Raw genomic sequence first — 9927 nt, forward strand, 5'->3', positions numbered from 1 at the left:
ATCCAGCCTATGAGCATTGGTTGCTGCCCTGTTGCCTTAGGGAAGTCCTTACATATCTCTGATGAGCCATTGCTTCCTGCTTGTAAGAAATCACCATCAGAGTTGGAAGAGTGTACCCACCTAGCTGACCCAGCTTGGTGCCACCAGAAAGCCCCCACACCTTTTTCTTTTCTGCATAGACCATACCAAGTCCTGATGGCATATGACTGCCTCTTAAGTACTGCCAAAATAATGTTAGATTGAATCTTCTAGAAGGTATGCCCCCACTTTTCTCCCCTTCATCCCTGGAAACATGACTTTCAAAATGTGAGGAAAACCTGCATGGATTTCTTAGGGCTGAACTCAGGGACTTTTTAGCAGGTGTGTAATCATACTAGATGCCAGTTTTTCAAGTTAAACTGCAATCCAGATTTCCTGATATGCTACATCTCCAAATTAGATATTGTCTTACATTTCTCAGGGGTGAAATAAAGATGTTTTCAGAATAAAACTGTCAAAGAATGTTAGCTTTATTAGCAGTAACAAAAATGAAAAGCAAGCTGTCTTGAGTGTATGCAATACATAAAACTTGATGAATGCAGATAAAAGGGCAGTTTTTATACAATTACACTCTAGATCAAGAAACTGAAATGCATAAGTGATAAACGTACAGAAAAAATCAGGTTCCTTGGTATTAAGAAAACATTTATTTTATCTTGCATGAACAAGTAGAACTGAAGAAAGTAAAATATTAAAGAAAGACTGGTAAATGCTAAAAATAATGTAATATAATGTATTTCGTGTAGATTTACTTTGTAGTATTCAATTTCTCTTTACAAAGTCATACCTCAATTTGCATCAAATTCCATCCTTCAATAACAGTACTTGGAATAAGTTCACGCATACACAGGCAAAAACTTAATTTAAGTAGAGCTCATGTTGGAAGCATAGCTAACTAGTTTTAGTTGCAATATGTTTAAATATATTTACAGGCTATTATAATTAACTAATCTGAAACCAGAATTAAAAAATTGAGAGAATATATTATAAGTGAATCTAGAATTTATAAGGTATAAAAAAATGTTTGGGTGCAATTGTAGTATTCCCTCTTAGATAATTTCCAAATCTTCACCTGGTTTAAAGGCTGCAATCCTGTTCACTAAGTACTTCAGAAGTTCAGAGGTTCACTAAGTGCTTCAATTTTTTTTGTTTCATCACTGATGAAATTCCCTTCTTTGGAAGAAACGTTCACTTTCCTCCTTGTGATATTGTGCAAAACCTACAAGACTGCATTTGCTAACTTTAATGTTTGTTGATCCAAATCAATTTACACTATACTATTTTTAAAATATTATACTGTTTTATCTCCCACTCTTTAACAGTCTTGCTATAAGAGAAGGTGAGAAATGTTGGTAGGGATCTGGGGAAGATGACGGGAAAAGATGGGGTTTGTAGCCCCAACTCATTTTGTGAGCTCCTTCTCCCAGTTTGCAAAGAAGGGTTTTAGCTGTATTCAAAGCAGGAGGGATGAGAACTGCCAGTTATGATGGAAAGCAGAAGTGTGTTTATACTCTGTGGTGGGGTGCCAGGAGAAAGGACTGCATCATGATTGCTTTAAACAAGTTTGCTTGGGTGCAAGAGCACTGTGGCCATGGGACCTGTACAAGACAATTACTGTTCTATTTCCTTCTTACCTCTGGCCTGGGAGGACAGCTGTGGGTCCTGCCAGTGATTTTCCCAGCAACATTCCCACATCAGCATCTGAAGTTGACTGAGAATCCAGAGGGGCTTTCACATTATTGTCTTGCAGTGGGAAGATAGCTGGTAATTTCACGATTATAAGCCGCACCATTTTGACTAAAATTTTGGTCCGAACCCAAAGTGCGGCTTATAATCAGGTGCGGCTTATATATGGACAAAGAACAAAAAGTTGCTGTTTTAGTTTGGAGGACAGGTGTCTGCTGAGAAAGGCAGGAACTTCTCTTTGAAATGGAGAATGTAAACCCCCTCCAAATTATTATAATTTTGAAATCAAGGGGCTTTCAGGCAAAAATATGGAAAATAGGAATAACAGTTCTTTTCTAGGGAAATCAAAATAGAAATACAGTACTACAAAGAAACAAACTCCAAACACTGACAAAGTCAGAGTACAGCCTGACACCCCATCAGGCAGGGTGTTGGTAGCAGTCCCATTAAATGGTGGCTGCATCCTCCTGCAGTGACAGATGTGATTCAGTTGGAGCAGTGCTCCTGCACAAGGTGCAGTTACCCTCCGGAAGTCCAGTGGTGATGTGAAGAAATCCGGTTTTCCTCTGGAATCCAGTGGAGAAAGGGATTCCCTTAATGTCCCAAAGCCTCTATTCTTATCTTGGTAAGAAATGTTGGGCTCTTCCCCCTGGCTGGAGCAACTTTCAATGGGGTGCAGCAATTTTATCAGTCACACAGTGGGACTCAATGGGCCATTAGCAGAAAATGACTGGCTGGAGGAAGGATGGGTTGTGAAAAGATAAAGAACAATGCCCCGCCTGGTTTCAGTGGATGGCCCATTAGCAGAATATCTGCCATTGAGATAGGGATCACTGTCCCCACCCTCAACAGATGATGATAGAATAGATAGATTTTATCACACTCTGTATTGTAACATGCGGCTTATAATCAGGTGCGGCTTATATATGGACAAAAAAACAAAAAGTTGCTGAAACCCAGAAGTGCGGCTTATACTCAGTGGGGCTTATAATCGTGAAATTACTGTAATTTACATGGCAGAAAAGAATGCTGAGAGACATGCTGATGTTTTTCCTTTGAGTTTCCTATGGACATGGTACTTAGGAGCTTAATGTAGGCCTTTCAAATTGTTATCTTCTGTCAGTGCTTCTTACCTTCAGTACATCTCATTTTGTTGTAATCCCAAAGCCCACTGAAGTCCATTGCAGGACTCCACTGGCCTGTGTGGGTTTGGGACCATATTCTAGCATATAATTTATCTTTGACTGCACTAGAAATGGTCAAAGATGAGCATTAGTAATGCCATGTCTCAAGCTGAGTCACTTTTCATTCAAATAAAGTGTTTTGAAGGTGTTTTGAAATTGGATGAATTACAACATTAAAAAAAAATAAAATCTGGAAGTATTTGACATTCTCAATGAATTTAGCACAGCTGATGGCAATTTTGACAGTGTTGTGCCCTCATGAGCTGTTTGGGCAAGTGACAGTCCCCCATTCCAGTTTTTGAGCAACATGACTAAGCCAAATACGTATCTTATTTCTTAACTCTTTGCAATACTTGGTTCATTGTGAGCCTCAAAGTTTGTAGTGTCGGATTCCTAGCTGTCACAGCTCAGCATCTTCAGGTAATATCGGTCAAAAAGAACAGCCTTATGACAACTATTAAGGTAGTAGCTATGAGAAACCAACTAATGTTGTTGTCAAGTGAGCCAGTAAGGTCACTATTGCTAGTTACAGGTCACAGGCCCTACACTAATTTTGGAATGTGAGGAACAATTATTTTAAGCTTTTAAGGTTAAAAATGCTTCAAACTGGTTCATGGGTCACAGGCTGCTCTACTTTTGATTCATTGGCCTCTCAGAAGGAGGCACTGAAAAACACTTAAACTTTCAATATGGCACTGGAAAATATGCTCAGTAAAGGGCAGATATATCAAAATGAGGAAAAGCAATGATTGCTGAGAGACAAATTCATTGTTTCTGAAGATCCTGACTACCTCTCTGAATATGTGACTCTGGTGATATTCTAACTGCGTGGGATTTTAGTCTGTGGAAAGCAGGGGACCAGCCAAATGATGAAGAGCTGTAATAGATCAATTTTTAACAATAGAGTTCCATAAATATACTTCATTTTGGCTGTAGAAAACTGTCTGTGCTTAGGTGGCTGTCTAGAAAATTGAGTATTTTAAAGAAAATTGTTGTCCCATGATCAAGGAGAGCTGTCAAAACCACTTGGCAAAAAACAACACAAAGTAATTAATGCCAGAGATATTTATGTGTTATTGCTAAGGAGAGAAAAAAAAGCCATGCTGAGTATATTTGAGAATCTAGCACAAGTTGCCATACAAGTTTTGTGAGGCAGAAGGGGTGGAATGTAAAGAACTCATAAAATTGGCTCTGAACTTGTATTTTCCAAGAGGCAGATTGTATTTCTAGCATGGCCAATCATCTCCATTGCCCTCACACTTCACCATCACAAGGGCTATGTTTGTTGGGATTTACTGTAACATATTTTTTCCTAGAAAACCATCTAATAAATGGAGGACAAGAAGAAACTACAGATCAAGATTTCTCTTATTGCCTTATCTACAACTTTCTATGTGCTGAATCAGAATCAGGTTCCTACCTGTTTGTGTATGATTTTTCTGTAACCTACTACCTTCCTCTTACTTCTGGCTTTGCCCTCTGGCTTCGGAAAGATCTGAATTGAGCCTGAGGTGTCCAGTCAGGCTTATTGAGCAGCAGGATGAGCTGCAAGTCTCCTGAAAGGAGCAGCTGGCTGGGCCAGTCAGGGGTTTCTTAGTGCTAGGAGTGTGATGTCAGCGTTTAGACCCATCTATCTCAGGGTGATGCCAGCAGCTCCCAGCGGACATGGGGCAGCAAGGTGAGAAAGAACACTTCCGTTTCCCCCTTTGCCATTTGACTCCTTGTCTCCTTCGTTTTGCTTGACAAAGAAGTCACAAAAGGAGCGACAGAGGTGATGGTTATGGCTTTATTCCTGTTGTCTCCTTTGCCTAAGGAGGGAGACGACAGATGCAGACAACAAATTTCATTCCAAGGGGTTTTTCCTCCCGTGTGAAAATCAGAGAGGAGGACAGGAAAAGCAGCTGCACCGCTTGATTTTCTCACCCGACTTGTAAATGCCGGTTCAATGTTTAATGCTTGCTTGCTTGCACAGTTTGTCAAGAAGGAGCCGGCGCCGCCGACCAGGCTGGAGCGCCGGTGGCTCTGAGCGCTGCCGGGGCCGCTCCTTCCTCCCCGGGGACGGCGGCAGGACCCGGGCACAGCCGGGCCCCGGGTGCCATCCCGGCCCCCAGGTGCCATCCCAGCCCCCAGGTGCCATCCCAGCCCTGCAGTTGCCAGGCCAGACCCAACAGGTGGCAATCGCCGCCCGGCTGCGCTGCCCCGCCGGCACGGAGGGCTCTGCCTGCCGGAATGCTCCGCTGCCAGCAAAGCCCGCTGGAAACGCAGCTTCCTCTGCACACACTGCTGCCTTCCAGGTTTGGGAACATTTCCTGCACCTGATACCCTTCTCTGCTCCACGCCAGAAATCTGAAGTAGAAGCTGTGAACTATGGCAAAAGCCGTGATGCCGACTCAGAGACATTTACCTGGAGTCACATCGAAGTCCTCAGGCCTTTCTAGGTTTTAGTCTGAAGCAGGATCTGCCCGTCTTGTTCTGTTTTCATTTCCATATGGAAATGAAAAAGGTATGAAAAATGGTATGGAGGTATGAAAAAATAAATAATCTCAGAAAATGAAAGAGTGTGTGTGTGTGTGTGTGTGGAGAACAGTGCTGTTAGTGAAACTAAGAGTTCATGCATTGCCATGGAAACATTCACATCCTAGCAACAGCTTATTGATAGCAAGATGACATGGAAAGACAAGAGCTGATGCCTTTGACTCATGGGAAAACAAGCTATCCTGCATTTCTAAGTCTCTACCTTCTTTTATATTTTTTTCCCAAGAGTGTGTAGTGGTTCAACGTAAAAATCCCTAATGGACATTTCTTTTCCTAATTGTTTGTGTTTATGTTTTTGCTAAGAAAAGTTCATGCAGCTGAATTATTTTAGTTGACTATCTGACAAAAAAAATCTAAAAAATTAAAATACAGTGAAGAAATGCAAAGATATTAAATGTTTTTTTTCCCTTTAGAAATGTAGTGAGACTTTTTTGATTAACTGAAAACATGTAGAAGATCAATTCAATGTTTTCTGTCCATTTCTGCATTTCCCAGAATGCTTGCTACAGCTGAAATCATTAAGATGTCATTTGCTGGGATGCAGGGTGGAATCATTTGTGGTAGGGTCTGCATTCCTTGTGATGCCCAGGGAATGCATGCGCTGGGAGGTACTGAAAGTCTTTATGTGCCTTTGGTTTTGGGTGGGCAGAGCAGGACTCAGGTGCATTTTCTGAGAAATTGCATTTCCTTTGTTTTCCTGGTACACCGAGGTACAAGAAGCTTCACCCTGGTGAAGACAGAGTACCACAGCAGTCACTGTGTGTGGAAGGAGATATCCTAGAGAGCAAGGATCAGACTGCTGTTAGCACTGTTATTATTGCTATTAAGTACAATGGCATTGTGGAGTCCTAGCTGTAAAGCAGGATTTGAATGTGACTTGTCCTATACAGATGCAGGAAGTGTTTTTGCCTCGAAACTTACGATTAGTTTGTTTGCCAATGTGATTGTTCATTGCCAAGTTATTCATTGTTAAGAAGAAAACCCAATATTTCCTTTATTAATTGTGTGTATGTGTGTGGTGGGTGTATGTTTGTAGGAAGTGTTTCTGTCAAAATAGGCATTCCAATAACCATCTTGGAAAATCAAGAAATGGATGATGTTGTTTTGTACCTAGCATTACTGAAGTGTTAACATTTGTTTAAGAGCTTTGCTGAACTGGATATATATAAAGGACTCCCTGAACATTACATTTATTGTGAGACTAACAGTGAATCATAATATTTTCACAGTTAATAAAAAACATGTTTCACAAATGTGACCCTTTACCTATACATGAATTAAAAATGGGAATAATGAAATATCCCAAGAGAAATTAGTGATGTTTACAAACCCTGAGTTTCGAAACCCTCCTTATTTACCTACCTTTCATGATTAAAAAAAAAAATAATAAAAAATAGACTTCTGTGCACCTTTTGTTCCTTCAGCAATATTTTCTCCTTGGAAAATCATCAAGGACTGCTTGGGTGATGAACAAGCCAGGCTGATGTTTTGATACTACCATTGCATTACGTTTACAATAAATGAGGAAGCTAGTGCTGTGGAGCCATTTTGGGAGCAGTCAGAAATATGTGAAAGAGAGGAAGAGTACAATAATGCCAGCAATACAACTGGAAATTGTCATGCCTGCTGCTTAGGTGCAGGATTTCTAAAGGGAGAGAGAGAGAGAGAAACAGCATCTGGAAAAGGATGATGATAATTAAAGCCAGCCATAGATGGACTCTATACTGTTGTTATTGTCCTGTTCTGACCTGGAGTTCCTTCAGTGCCAACTGTGTTGCTGCACTTCCAGAGCAGGATTGATGTGAATTACAAGGCAGAGGACTCTGATCAGCTCCTTCCTTCCTTCCCAATAGCAAGCCATAAATCACAAGTAATCCTGAGAGCAGGAAGTAGACTTGCCAGGTGCTTCTCAACTGGCACTGGCTTTTGCATGGTCTCTCTGGGACCCCTAGATATTATCTCAGCTCCATATTTGAGAAAGGTGAAGGCATAGAAGTGGGAATTGCTCTGAAGGACTATAGTGGAGCTGTCTGCATTTCCTCAGAGCTTGGTAAGCAGCGTGCACTGTGAATGGTGGACTCAGCTCTGACATGATTTTTACTTACTCATTCTTGTATTTGAAATTCTTTTCCCCATTCCCTGTTCTTTTGTGACTTCTTGGAATTAGAGGGAAGGAAGGCCATGCTAAAAGCCTGTCAAGGTTAAGGGCAGGTGTGCATATGTTTGTGTCAATCTGTGTAACAGCATGTCATCAGATAGCTTAGATGAAAACATATTTTCCCTCCACTGAACCCTTTGGAGTTTTTACAGATTTGAAAATATATGAGTTTTGGAAAGGACCAGGCAAACAAGGAATAACTGCAAATTTCTCTCTCTCCAAATCAGAATAAGGAAACAGTTCTGCTTGTTGAGGTTCAACTCAAGAAATTTGAACTGAAATTCAATTTTCAAGAAATGCAATCAATCTTGCAGGGGCTGGGGGAATATTAACTTTTTGGATAGAAGTAATTGTTCAGTTCTAGTAATTCACATCAATTCAGGGCCTGTGGTACCTAAAGAATGCTTCTGCTTTCCTGATTTCTGTTGATTGAGTTCTTGGGACTGATTTGGGAAAATGTTATTTTTCTTTCTTTCAGTTAAGGGTGTGTTACCTGTTAAGAGAAGATTGATTAGTCACCATTAGCACCTGAAAATGCCTTTATTTTTATCATTTCAAGCAAATATGTCTGCAGCTAGAGTCATAATTATGTGCATTACTGAGACACTTTTTTCCTATTCTTTCATTATATTTTGACAGAAAAGAAATGTCAAGGGAGTAGCACTTGCTTTTTAGCTCTGAAACATTTACATCTGTTGTACATATTTGTCTTCTCTTTGTCACACTATCCTTTCAAATCTTTCTTTTGCTGCCTTGTAGTTAGTGTCTTGCCACTGTTCCATGAATTAATGTCAAGGTTTTACAAAGATTTTATGAAGAACAGCTACAGATTTTCTTCTCTGAAGCTGTAAACCATCTTTGTTCAGTTGCAAAGGCATGAAACCCACTGGAGCTTTAATGATTTATAGCAACTGCAAAGCTGGTCAATCTCTCTAAGATTTCAGTGGCATACATTTTTAGAGTCAGACACCAGTGGAGTCTCTATCCTGTTTGACAGAAGTAAAAGGCATTAGTAAGCGTTACACATGACTTCAGGATTGGTGTGAATATGTTAAGTCTGTTTTTCTGGTGTTTACTCTGATATGTATCAAACAACTGGGAAGAGAAGATAAAAACTGGGAATGCCAAAAATTAATTCTGAATGTTTTAATGTTTTCAATATTTTGTAACATTTCTGTCTATTTGGCTTCGTTTTTTTTTTTTTTGTGGTTTTTTTTTTTTTTTTTTTTGTGAGATATAAAGCAAATTCAGTCTAGGCTTGTACCAATTTTTTAATTAAGAAAGAGTTTGTCCCATCATCTGCAATCATTTCCATATTCAAGGATGTGTTTCTAAGAGGAAAGCTCACTGTTGCAAAATATCCCAAGTTAATTAAAAGAACCCAGTTGTTAGGGGATATAGGACAAACTGTCACTGGACTTATGACAGTAAACAACATCTAAGTAGCTGTCAGTGAATCCCAAATGTAAGAATTAAGTCGTGTGGCACTGTTTCATCTAAGCTGTGTTGAGAAACTGATGGGAAGAACTCCATGCACCATGCCATTTCCTTGAGGTGTTACATTACTTGTAATTGAGAGATCCTCTGAGAGAATGACATACCATCCCTAAGTGATGCTGATGCTTTATTTCCCATAAAGTTATAAGTGATCCATAGCCCTGTTGGGATGTTAGGAGACACTGTATTGCTTTGAAGAATTGTCATACAAGGCACAAACTTCAGGATCCAGCTTGTTTGTTGTCCTTATAGGTGCTGCTGTCCCTTTTAGAAGGAAGCAGGCATTCTCCTGAGATTTCTGCATGCATAACCATGCCTTGTTTCCCTCATATAGGCTTTGCAGTTCAGGTTGACCACTGAACTGCTGCTAGTTCTTGTTTTCTAACTTCTTTCTAGCATACAATTTGGATCAACACTTCAGAAAGATATTGTAGCTAGCCTGCCATCCCTAGTCCTATAGGGCTTAAGATCGTGATATCTGCAATAAATAAAAAAAAATTCACAGAACCCCAAGGGAATGAAAACATGCCACAAACCCTATTAACAGTTTCTTCACTCCCTCAAGTTGAATTCTTTCACATTTTCTTAACTTCTTTCTACTTGAGGTCAAAAAGTAGCTGTAATGACAGGCTATTTTATTAAGGCTCCTTTTCTCTTTGCAGTATGCCTTCAAGAATGGCCATCTGTTTCACTATGCTAGCTGCTGAATATTTAGTTTTAATCTAGGGCCCACCACTGAAATGAGCTCAACCAAGTTCATTTGGCTCAGCCAAGATTGCACATTTACTTCATGGTGCATTGGACCATTTCTCTGCAACATGTACTTTT

General features: G+C 40.1%; 1 protein-coding gene across 1 annotated transcript in view; it reads right to left on the bottom strand.

The window, feature by feature from the left end:
• Positions 1-5444, bottom strand: part of OPRM1 (opioid receptor mu 1) — a 52834-nt gene extending 47390 nt beyond the window's left edge. The window contains exon 1 of the mRNA XM_033056579.2: positions 5314-5444. The gene's annotated coding sequence lies outside the window, so the exon portion shown is untranslated. The remainder of the gene's footprint in view (positions 1-5313) is intronic.
• Between the last annotated feature and the right edge of the window lie 4483 nt (positions 5445-9927).

The sequence above is a fragment of the Catharus ustulatus genome, chromosome 3 (genome assembly GCF_009819885.2).
Source record: "Catharus ustulatus isolate bCatUst1 chromosome 3, bCatUst1.pri.v2, whole genome shotgun sequence".
In the NCBI taxonomy this organism is placed as follows: Eukaryota; Metazoa; Chordata; class Aves; order Passeriformes; family Turdidae; genus Catharus; species Catharus ustulatus.